A 13,148-nucleotide genomic window follows, 5' to 3' on the forward strand; every position below is an offset into this window, starting at 1 on the left:
TTATTTGCAATTAAATGTGAACTAATCAAAGGCATCACTAATCAAAATTATTAACATCATCACCATCAAATTGTATTAGCAGATAAATCTGAAGCTAAATGAAGTCAGTACTGCTTGTGTTATCAAGGGGTACCTATCATTCCTATTTCATATTTTCATACTCAGTGAGTATAAACTGATACATAACGTTTAGGATTCCCTTCACAGATTCAAATCAGCACTGAAATGCAGCGTTATCGCCACGTTATATCATCAAGGCTCAGTTAAATTTGATGCAAATGTTAATTCTCTTGAATATCTAATTACAAAACATATATTGTGGGGGAAAAAAATAGTGTTCTTAGGTGCTGGATTAGCATGCCAATGAGGCAGGTCAATTAGTTAATCGATTTCAAAGCAAGTTTTTGATATGAGTTCATTCTGAGGAGACTGGGGGGCTTTCAATGGATCCTCTGAACATATCAAATATGCATTGTGGCTGTTTGCCTGCTGCGTGTCATCCTTCATATATTCCTCTAAAAGTTTGTGTTCTGGTTGTCCAGATTAGACCTTGGCATGTGCTACGGTTGTCCCCTTTGCTCCAGCTTGTCTCCTGAGGTGCCGGCCTGGGAGTTTTGTCTCCCTCGGGTCTGCTGTCACTCAGACTGGACGAGGTGGCAGCTCAGGCAGTGGTGTGTGGGAGAGCTTTATGACATTTCCCTCATCTCCTGCTTTGATCCCCTAATTGATTGACTACAGGAGCAGAGGATAAACAGAGCCCACAAGAGCCGATTCCACTCGCCTCTCTGGAGTGGTTTAGATAAAGTGTAGAGGCCCGAGCACTCCATTCCTCCTCTCCCCTCCTCTATATGGACATACGGCCATTGAAGGTAGCTCTATGCCATGGTAGCTTAGCTGTGGGCTGTGTCCTCAGGCCCAGTGCTTGCCTACTGCCCCTGTGCATAAATGGCTGCCGGTAATGGGGTTGTTTAGATCACAGGGATGGAAATGAAACTCCTGAGCCTTGCTGTAGAGACCAGGAGGCCCTATCACTCATGCAGCAGTGATAGAGAATTCACAGCGTCAGCCTGGTCATACTTTCAGAATGAGCCATGGAATAGAGGCTCTGATTCAGATCTTATTTAGGACCCAGCTCCTGAACCTGGCCATGCTGTGATAAATAACCTTCTGCTGAAGACTCAGGAAAGCCGTGAAGAGGAAGAACGCAAACAGCCAGTTAAGAAAAAAAAAAAACAACAAGCCAAAAAGTCTCAGATTTAAAGAAAATGTGTGTTTGAAAATATGACTTTAGAATGATTTAAACCAGATATGATAATTATATTCTAATTTTTCAAATTTGTCTTCAGAAAGAGTTCAGATCCGTGTGCAGGTATGCTAAGAAATGATTAAGAGATGCTCTGGGGTCTTGGTTTTATTCTTTGAGATTATGTGTCATAGGGAGTAAAAAAGCTCCCAGCTGTCGCCATGAAAGCACTTACAGTATAATAATCCCCCAAATCCTGTAATTATGCCAGCATACGCTGTGTACCTGAGCCTCAGCTTTGTGCTCGTCACCTCAAGGATCCCACTGACACAGACACAGACGCACAGCTTGCCATGCACATATCTCCTTCCCAACCATGTATTTTGCATAGGGAGAAAATCTTATTTTCAGAACATTTTAGGTATTTTGAATTTCATGGTTACCCCTCTCAGGTATTATAGATAGATAATCTGTCATGTATAAGTAAAAAAAAAAAAAAAGAAAAAATCAGGAGCTCAAATAGGGGATTGTCTGATTTACCAGGAACCAAAATTATAGAATCTTTCACCAGCTATATTACATTTAATCAGCTAAGTAAGATCAATCTTCAATTCATTACATTTTATTCATATAGAACCAATTCAGATTGCAATACTTGAAATGCACATGTGCACATATATGCACATCCATGCACACCTCCCTTAATTCATTTTTTTTAAACAAAGACAAAAAAAGTCCAAGTAAAGTTGTAAATCTAAGAAATCAGAGCTAGATAAAAATCACTGTGAAGCCAAGCTTGATTTACATTTAAAATCTGAGCTGTGTTCTCAAACTAATTAATATTAATAACAAAAATGGAAATGAGTGCAGTGGCGGCCCATAAGTGAAGAACAAACTGGGTGCATTCAGTCAGGAGATTCATATACAAGCCCTTTCTCAGGAGAAGTGGGCTCTAAACAGGCGTGACGGCAGGGCATAGACCGCCATACACAGAGACAATTTTTCTAGATAATAGCCTATCACGCAGGATACAATTTAAATTAAAAAATGCAATTTTCACCTTGAAATGAACAAATGATTACAATTTCTATACAAATTAAGGCATCCAGGCTGTGCCTCAGTACTGTGCCAAGGCCATGAAACCTGACATAATTACCATGAAATACATTTTCAAATATTTGTATTTTGTCCATCGCTTTAAAACATGCCACTCTGCCTTCTGTGGGTTTGTGATCTCACCTTCTGGGGGAAATACATAAAAAAGAGAGAAAATCATCAGAGATGAAAAGCTCTTCAACAGGAGAGATAAAAATGTAGGGGGAAAAAAAAAACAACCTCCCATACACACAGTAAATCAGCGCAACTCGGCACAGCGCCCCTGGAGCTATCTCTAAAAGCCAAATTACTGCTACTTATCTAAGGAATCATATCTACTAGTTATCTGCTCCTGAGATAGGTTCCTCTCTCTCTCTTGTGCCTTGTGCTCATCGCCAGAAAAGCTATTTATTTGTGATTACAGACACCCTTTGAATAAAAGATGTTTGTGTTTGAGATCCAAAGTTTTCGCAGATTCTGAACTCCTCAGATTCTTCAGAGAGGAGAGTATTGAAGGCAGAACACCTTATTTGGGCAGGGTTGCTGGGGGTGGTCTGCTGCAGAGAGAGGGATGAAAGTGTAGCCGATGGGAAATATGAGACAAGACCTCAAACTTCTCTTACTCTTCATATCACATATGCTTTCAGAGGGGATTCATACTGAGATGAGGTGTCGAATTGACTTTAAATGCAGAACCTTATGCTGGAAACACATGGAGACAGGAAGTTCTGGCAGGTATTTTGTAGAAAGCTGCCAAAAGCTGCTAAGTTTGGAGTTTTGGGGAGTTTCTCTTCTCGCAGATATTAATGCCCTTAACTAGGAGGAATCACAGGAAAGCAAATTTTTAATGCGGTGGTACAGAAATGCAGTTAAAAAGTGTCTAATACTAGCAGTGGGTTTCTTTTGTCCACTACAATCTAAAATAGTCCAATGGCAATCTTTTTGCAGGGCTTCAAAACATGTTCACCTCCCCTTAGAAACACTTAACAACATGTGCAGTAGGGAGCGAACATTTTAAACTACTACACCAATATATATGCTCATTCCCTAAGCAAAGCAATGTAAGTACAAGACTCAGAGCTATTATACAGTTTACTAATCTTAAATGCCTCTTTTTTCCTTCCATTTCTTCCATTCCCTCTTTTGCCCTCCATCTGTTGAAGTCCCTCAGCCAGAGAGGCGCACATCAGATTTCAATAGTTGACCTCTTAATGCTGAGGTCAGTGCTGCACCGGCAGCGATTTCACACTCAAGATGAAAGGGAAATGAACACTGAGGATGCTGGGGTGGGGTGGGGGGTGACATGGGGCCCTGACCACTTTGGCCATTGCCACTCTAACCGCTTCACTGCACCGGGCTGGAATCTGAGGTGAGTCCAAGAAGAGGTGCTGAGATTGAGGTTTGCCACCTGTATAACAATAGGCGAAGCCACCGACCTAGACTAGATATGCACCGATTGTTTTTCTTTTTTCTCAGCAGCGATAAAACTTAGTTGCACTGTTGATTTCTGGTGCAACGAAGGAACTAGTCAGACGACAGAAGAAGACGCACATGAAGTAACTCCGCTAGCATCTCCAGAACTGGAGAGATGAGCTCCTATGCATCTGAAACTCCTACGAGAACTCTCTGTTGTCACAGTCGTACGAGCTACTGAACCCCAGCATATTGTTCTTTTCCACCAATGAGCCCGGGCCCCGATGCTCGCCCTGATGTTTCCCGTCAGACTCCCAGCCTGCCCGCCCAGTTACAAGCGCTCATTACCGGTAGATTTCTCAGAAGCCATTATTGAATGAACACTGAGACAAGGCTAGCAGTGAATGGACAGTTTGGTTACACCGCCATGAGGCTTGAGCTCCTCAGAGTAATGTACCGCTTAAGTACCTGTCAGCTTTATAAAGGAGGGAGTAGACTGTGTAAATGTGTGTGTAAATAGAGTGTCAGATCAGGACCCCAGGGAGTGGAGGTGGGGAGCGTGCATGTGTGTCTGTGCATGTGTATGCTCTTTTGTTCGGCGGTGCATGTGTGTGTTAGCGAGTGTGCATGTGAGTGTCACAATAATGATCATTTAACCCTCCTCAGCATTCCCCAGGGCTCCACGTTCCCCTTTCGACTTCATAGTGCTCCAGGCTCTCGCTCTCTCTCGCTCTCCCTCTCTCTCTCCCTTTGCCTCTTCTGTCTGCTTCTCACGGCTAGGCACAGTTGGGGAGCAGCTCCTTATTCATTCATGAGAGAAGCACCGGATAAATAAAAAGGTTCATTACTGTGCTAAAGTGTTACTAATGACATGTACCTGCCACTGAGCACCTCCGAAAATCTAATGTGACACACTAGAATGGAAAATCTATTCTGCTGCACCAAGGCCTCCAATGGCGCTAGCACATACTCTATGGAAATTTCTCTCCGCTTGCCCTCCAATTGTGTCTCTCTAAAACCAATATTTACAATCCCATAGCCATTATGTCCTACTACGCCCTCTGCGCCTGCTGTTGCGACCTTCATATTAGCTGAAAATTGGACTTTGCAAACTTAGCAGGGGAGAAGAGACTCTTCACATAGATGAGAGGGGGCAGCACCAGGAGACTCAGCATGAGGTGCGGGGTCCTTCTCGACTCCCCTGCTGCCCCAAACCCTAAACTGACAACGGCCAACTAAATGCCAAACAAAAATACAGTGAAATCTCTCCATGATGCATGCCATCATTAAGTCTCCTCCATGTAAATGCTGTAATAATAAAAATGCTAATAAAAGACACCCTGAGTGCCTTTTATTCACCTTAAGGTTACACTGTGTTTCACTTGAGACGTGACTTCTCTTTTGACACTCATAATGTGTCACCGGATCACCAGCCCTAGGTTCATAGACTATGCAAATAAGCCTGATGGCAGCATTTAACCAGCAACTAGACAGAATGCTTTTGTATTCATCTGATTAATGTCAGCAAATGCAGACATAAAGCTTGACTGACAGGAGGAGGTCTGGATGAAGAAGCTAAAGCTCCCACAGTAACAAACTGTCTTTGATGACACCTCAGCTCTACTCCTGCAAAAGCAACACCCATTCATTTCCCTGAAATCTTGAGCTTGCTATATTATTTAAAAACGGATTTTGTTAAAAAGCATTTTCACCTTTATTATCTTTAAAAATATTATGACACTTGCGATAGTTCAAAGAATCAAAATCAAACAGCAGCTGTTTCTGGGATGTAGTACATTTGGCTCTGCAGGATTGTGCATGCATTCATTAGGTAGACTATTTTGCACATCTGGAGATAACATTGGGGAAAATAAACAGATTAATTGATGAACTGAGTTCTAAGAAGTTGCAAATACTAAATGCATATAAAAACAAATGTCAGAGTTAAACCGACTCTTCAGTTATGGCTCTCATATTTACAGAGTTAAGAATTCTGTCGTTATTTTTGTGATTAAGGACACGTAATCAAAAAAAAAAGATCCTTTCTGCAGGACGAGACAACAGCTGCCCTGGTCCAAACAGATTATATCGTTAGCTGGATAGATGTTAACTATGTTGTACGAAAATGTGATGTTACAGATAATTAAAGAGATAAGGTTTTCTTTGTACAGATTTAATGCAGCTCTTTGATGCAGTGCAAATGAGCTACGACTTAATCTTTAGAGATACAAAATGTGAAATGTAAGGGGGGGGGGGGGGGGTGTCCACATGTTTTTAATGCACACAGACTTTGATGTGTGTCTGAGGTCTACTCCACCTGGATTTGCTATATGATAAACCCAACAGTACAAACAATTTCATTATTTCCCAAAGTATTTATTGTTGTACAGAATAACTTAGGAATATACTAATCCCTAATCCATCTTATTTAAATTTTTAAACTTTTATCATTTCTCATCAATCAAATGCTTTAACCAGCTCTTGGGAGCTTTGCAGAAACACCAGCGTCAGTCAGCTGTGGCTGTGTTATTTCTCCCAAGCTGAAATACTTGTTGCATCTTCAAGAGCTCAGGGTCTAATTGAATCATGACTTCCATCAGTGTCTCAGCAGAGTCTTAAATGACTGTTTGCTCAACATGTCTGCCCATTTCCACTGATTAATTCATACGAAGCCAAACAAAATGTTCTGCCTTGTTTATCATGTTAAATCCAAGCCCTGCAGTGTTCCTGCAGTCAGTCCCTTATCAGAATGAATGTATTTAGGGGGAGAGCAAAAGCAATGGAAAGTCATGTATATATATATATATATGCATACATAAGAGTGATACTTAGATTGCAAGAAGTTTTGCAGTTTTTCCCCACAAAAATTTTTATTTTTTGAATTATTTGTTCTATTATTAACAATTAAACAATCTAGTATACTGTCAGGATAATGTATAACAAATATCCCTACATAATATTTCATGAAGTTTACAGCAGTAGCATCTACATGCTCCACTGTTATATGTGAGGATGCATATCATCAAATACACCCCAGACTGTAAAATTGTAAGCAAATGAAAAGATCTCAAGAAGTGAAACGATTTACCTGTAAACACTAAACAAGACTCGTTGCTACTTGCGATGAAAAAAGAAAGAGTAGTGAAACATCACAAAGCATATTATACACACTTGCATGCAGAACAGGTGCGTCTTGGCTTCAGCCTAGTTTAGATACATAGATAACACAGATAATGTGCATCAAATTATTAAACTATTAAATATTAGCATAGATCATTTAAAGGCTCTAGTGGTCAAAGTGGTAAGACAATGTAGACTAACCACATGATTCACCTGCATTTCTGCTACAAGGGAGATGAATCAAGCTCCTATTGTTAAGTTTGATCAGTAGTCAAGGAGAAACCCGGAGTCGGAGGGTGGATCGGACATGAACATTTGTGCCGAATGTTCTCTGGATTGGACACAGCTATAACTGTGGCTTCCTGTGAAAACTGACTTATACAACAACAGGCCGGTACAACAGAAACTTCCACTTGAAAGCCGAAGAGATGAAGTGGCAATTTGGTTAATCGTGTTTCTCTTTAAGCCTGGACAAACTGTGTCCTTGTACTGCTAAAATGTGCCAAGTGTTCTGAGCTGTACTTGTACTTGACAGAAACATGGCTTGTAATCTGAACATGGGCTCTAATCAGCCTGTAAAGCACGCTCCTAAAAACACCTATCACAGGCTACACGTGTGCCATTGGGGTGTGTGTTTGTGTTGCAAACACAATAGAAACACAGAGATCAATTAGCCTCATGGTAAATCATTGTACGGGTTAAACACTCAGTGGTGTTGTTATATCACAGACCCTGTGACAGCCACCACAATTATCTCCCCTCCCAATGCTTCCCAAGGGTCCTATAAACCACATTAGCCACTCTAGGCTGGCAGATCGTTCAACGAGGACCTCCTCCTCTGAACATCACTACAGCAATCCGCCAAAGTAGCTACATCCAGGATTTGACACAGCTGTAAATATTAAAATATGATGATTTCATTACGATGTGCCCTCGCTGCATGAAATCTGTGGATTACTGGAGTTGGTTGTTTGTCTTTATTTTAAATGTCAGCCACAATCACAAAGCAGAGCTGTCATTTATTTGCTCACGTTCTAGAAATCTAAAATCAGGCCTTAATTGAGCATACATCTGTTATAGTGTTACTTTGAATAGCCAGCTCAGTTCCTCATTCAGCGGGCCTGTTCTCTCAGTGATTGACTTTTCCCTCAGCAACCCCGCAGCAGATAAAGGAAGAGAGCTTAAACCTGTTACTGTCAGCTTCTCACCTGGATCATAAGAACTCCTGCTCGGAGCATGCAAACCAATATCCTCCTATTCTTTGCACAGCCGCCCAGGATTCGCAGCAGTAGCTCTTCACAAAGACCAGGGCTGAGCGACACTCCGTGTTATCTTATTGAGTTACCTGTAGCTAAGCTCTGAGCGAGCACACACAATGGCAGGCAGTTAATGACAGCACAAGGCCTAACCCCTTGTCCCCGGCCTTTCCCTGAGCCTCATTTCCGCGCGGCGGCTGCCATTTCACAGCTGTTAGCCACAGACTCTCTTTGTCATGATTAAGGACAAATTAATAGATGCCTCCTGGTAATCAGCTTTCATTAGGGCTGTCAAACCGTCAGTGGCATTCGCTCAGTGCACTGGACACGGGATGATCACCTCCCAGTTGGGAGACACTACAGCTGACTGTGTGCAGCTGTAGTGCTGCCTCTCAGCTGCTGTATTTGTGTGCTTGGTGTGGCTAAAGTGTGGGTAACCAGTGCATTAGCACGCTCCTTCGTGGCACAAGTGCTTGTAGTTGGTGCATTAACAGTGCTCCGTGTGGAGCTGCAAGATGGAGGTCATCGTGGGAATGACATAAAGAGTAGTCTTTCTGCTGGGTGTAATTGGCCCCAGCATGCTGAAAATGGACTGTGAAATGTAAGGGGGGGTCAAATAATTGATTTTCCCCCGAATGCAGAATCCAGGGCAGGGCTGTTTAGTGAGTAATTTACAAGAGCAGTTCGGCCCGGGCTGACTGGCATATCTGTTGAAAGTTCCCAGGGGCATGGGAATAGATAACACACACCTGAGACCCTGGAGCAGATGGACAGCAGTCACTGTGCTACTCAGAGGGCAGAGAGGATTCACATCAAACTTACTTCCACACATATATGTATGCAGAGGGGTATGAGAGCGCATGCACACACATACTCTGAGGATGATGGACACAGGCTATTGTATATAGAAATAGACTCTCTCCCCTCACTCTGTGCATCTCTCCTTCACTCTCTCTCTCTCTCTCTGCAGCATTTCTGAAATTGATGAAATAAACTCATCAGACTTCCAGCAAGTTTGGCATTGTGAGAGGGAGCTGAAGTCATTTCAGTATGTAGATTTCAGACTTAAACCCATAACTGTGTTGCGTGGTGCATGACCACCCCCACCTGCTGGAGAGAGAAGGCTGGGGTGTGCATGATGGGATAGGGACGTCTGTAAGACAGGATATAGCCTGGCCCTCTATATGTTTAGTGATTTCTCAACACCACAGCCTAAGGGAATTAAGACAATAGCCTTATGTCAGATAGTATAATCTCATGACAAAATGGCATTTTATTTCCTGTGGGCTCGAATACATGTGTAAGCTAATTGAGGAGAAACGGCGACTTAGCCATCTGCATGGCTAAAATTGGTTTCATCTTCCATTTGGAAAATTTCTCGTTAACTGAAAAAGATGAGTGACGATTGTCAAGATCCATCATCTCAGTAATGTGAATTTATGGGGAAAAACACAATGATTAGCTATTGTTGCATTGTACCGGAGTCATTGCTGTCAAAAATGTAGATGAGCAATGCAGAGCTGGTATATTGAGCTCATTGCAAAATGACATTTGTATGGCACGCACTCTGTGCTCTGCAATTTTCTTAAGCATCTCGGTAAATTGCACCAAACAATTTTCAAGATCAATTCCAGCGTCAAAAACAATGCACATAAATCCCATTTCTCCAACCCATATTGTGTTGGAGAGGGCCCCTGTGTTTGCATGAAGGTAATTACAGTGGGATTTGATGTTGTGGTGTGCCCAGAATTCTCCAGCTTTAGATCAGGCTCAGGGTGCTCCACCCCATTAATACTCCATATGGGGAACCCAGCTGTGATCAGAATTGGAAGAGCGGGAGGGGAAATCGATTTCATTTGCAGGATTATTGATGTAACCGAGATGCAGTTTGTATGAAACATAAAGTCTCATTTCAGAGGTTATGGATAAAACTGGATTGTGGGGCTGGCTGTTTGTTTTATTCAATGAAACATTACAAAAACAGAGAAGTCAGTATACACAAAGCTGTACAGTCGGCACCCGCATTGCACCACATTAATGCTATAGAACAAGTTTTCTTCTCTTCTTCTCTTCTCACATTTACCTGCTTAAACTGAAACAAACTACTAAATATAAGCCACTGATAAAATGTCGGGAAATTATTTTCAAAAGATTGCATTTTAATGGGAGACTGTGGGAAAATTAAGCAGATAAATGTGATTTACTGCATTGCAGGAGGAAAAATAGGGCTCAGCGCAGCACATAATGTTGGCACAAGTGACCCAGCATTCTTTTTCACTCTTTGCCAACTTCCCGCTCCACCTGTTCCCTACATTTTTTAGGGAGGCTTTGTAAGTCAGACTGATGTGAGGTGATCACACATACATTAAAAACAATATCAGACTTTCCCAGGCTTCAGATGGCCCAGCAGCTGGATCTTTCAACTGAATCCGTCCCTCTTTCCAATTATTCCTCCTCCTTTCTTCATTTTCTGTGTCCAGTGGAGACCACTGTAAGTTCCCACTCGTATAACAGCAGCAGTTGGAGTGATGGCAAACCAGATGGGAAAGGGTTTTTTCTCTTTCTGTGTTCACAGCACTCAAGCGATACCAGCAGCAGGGTCAAGATAAGGTAAAGTTCTCTATCATCCTGTCATCAAATCACAAAGCTTTCCACACACTACTTAATAGATAGATATATACAGATAGAGAAGTAAATTCAAATATGGTTAATTGATGTAACAGACAATCAGGTTTCCACGAGAAAAAGTATAGAAGAAAAAAGTTCCAAAAAAACTGTGAAAGTGTGAGAAAGGGTTTCAGGTCTGGACCTCAGACAGGCCAGGTTTGCGCTTATACTCTCATACTACTGGGTCATGCTGTATGAATACATGCAGACTGTTGTTTGGCAGTATCTTGGTGAAGTAAGCAAGAGCTTCTTCAAAAGGAAGGTGTAAAAGTATGTATATGTAGTAGAAATGGTACCCTCACAGATGTGAAAGTTACTCATACAATCAGATTTGCTGGCTTGGAAAATGTGAAGTCAGCCCTGTGAATGGTCCCTCTTCTTCTTAGCCCAAACAATCGTCACATTTTTACAATTTTATTGGTCAGAACCACAGAACAGCTTGTCATTCAAACACCATCCATCTTGAATGAGCCCCAAGACTTCTCCAGAGAGTATCTGGATCTTGTTTATGTGTTTTGAGTTTTTTTTTCTATATCTGTACTGGTTGAGTTTGAAGTTTAATTTGTGGATGCAGCAAGAAACTGTTTCCTGAAGTACTCCTGATCCCATTCATTGATTTAAACTATAGAATTGAGTCTGTTTTCAATGAAGTGCTGCCTGAAGGCCCAGACAGCCAAGCATTGGTGCAGTATGGCCTTTTCATTTGCATACTGAGGCTTTTCTGAATTCTCTAAATCTTTCTACCAAAACATACATGAAACCAAACACAATAAATCCTTTGGATTTTTACACTGAGGAACATCGTTTTTAAAGCATTTAACAATACATCTATACATTCACTGTTGCCAGTGAATTATGTTGCTAATGATTTATTTCACAAAGGACTATGTTTTGTTGCTCCCATCATTTTTTCTGTTTTATCTAAATCAAATCAAAGTAAACAAGTATTTTTCACAACCATCAGATTTTTAAAAAACTTTGTACTATTTTTGGTTAAATACAGTAATAATGATTTAAATGTTTTTTCAATGCATTGTTGTCTGTTTTTATTTACATTTTGCAAAGTCTGCAAAGTTTCTTGGAAAAGTGGTGGTAAACTACCATCCAATCACATCTGCAGCCCGTAACTTTAGTGTACAAAGTTGGACAAAGTTCTTCCATTGAGAGGCTTCACCCGAAAAGTTGTCCTTGTTCAGAGCAGATGTTCGGGGCGTTCTTGTGCCAGTGATGGGCAGTGTAAAAGCAGGCTTACACATGTTCATGTCACCATATTGTTACAACTGGAGGAGGAAGTTATGTCATTGAGCCAGCTGGCTCTAATATGCACTGCCGCACTGTGTGAAAAATATAGAGCAGAGGTGGAGCCAAACTCAAACTTGGCTGAGCAGCTTACAATATTTCTTACTTTGGGTTTAGGGTGCTGACAGGCATCTACAATGCAGTTGTTGTTTTCTTTTACATAGTTTTTACAACTTTTCATAAATATGTTGCTAATTTAAAAACATATATACATACAGGGACATTGTCAATACTCGTTGTAGTTTGTTTTTTTTTTCAACAATAATTGTGGGTTTAATTACCAGGAAATGGGCTTGTTGCAGATGATAAAGGAAATTGCTGAATTCCATCACAGACCATTTGTATTTTGACAGGGAGAAAGCTGAGCCACGTGAAAAAAGAGAACATGCCATATTTGTGGGGCATGTCTGTGAGGGGCCGGTGTTTTGATATGGGCCTGTTTGGAGTGAGAAGGGAAAGTGGGCCCCTGTCTGGGAGCTTTGTTATGGAGTTTAGGTCTCCATCTACCCTAATAAAAAACACTTAAGCCAAACAACCCCCTCTCGCTCTCCCTGTGTCTGATCCTGGGAGCTACCTGCAGGCCCTCCACATTTAATAATACCCTCCCCCTTCTTCCAAACGATGCAGGTTTAGAGTGGCAGCACAGAACTCTGGGAAGACAGCGTTGTGTCCATATGGCACGAAGGGTGTGGCTGGACTCCCTGCAGCGCCTGTTTCTCAACAATCTATCAGCACGAAAAGTGTTTTCAATAATGATATTTTCTGGGCATTTTCCAAACTTTCTAGATTTTAAACACACTTTAACTGACACATTTTATGTTTATTTTTCCCTCCGCTTCACTCTGTTTCACCCAGGCTTTTTAAGGAGCTGCTCTTTGATGGTGTTTATGGAAGCAGTTTGAAGTGGGCTTTTTTTCCCTTCGCCAGTGTAATCCCGGGTTTCTGTTGCACACAGACCCTGATTGAATGAACAGGAACGTAATAAAAGACTTGTGCTTTTGATGGCGTTAAACCAGAATAAAAAGTGGCATTTTTTATTTGTTTTGCCTCGTGCT

Source organism: Haplochromis burtoni, unplaced genomic scaffold (genome assembly GCF_018398535.1).
Source record: "Haplochromis burtoni strain Fernald_Lab_line unplaced genomic scaffold, NCSU_Asbu1 Contig_378, whole genome shotgun sequence".
NCBI lineage: Eukaryota > Metazoa > Chordata > Actinopteri > Cichliformes > Cichlidae > Haplochromis > Haplochromis burtoni.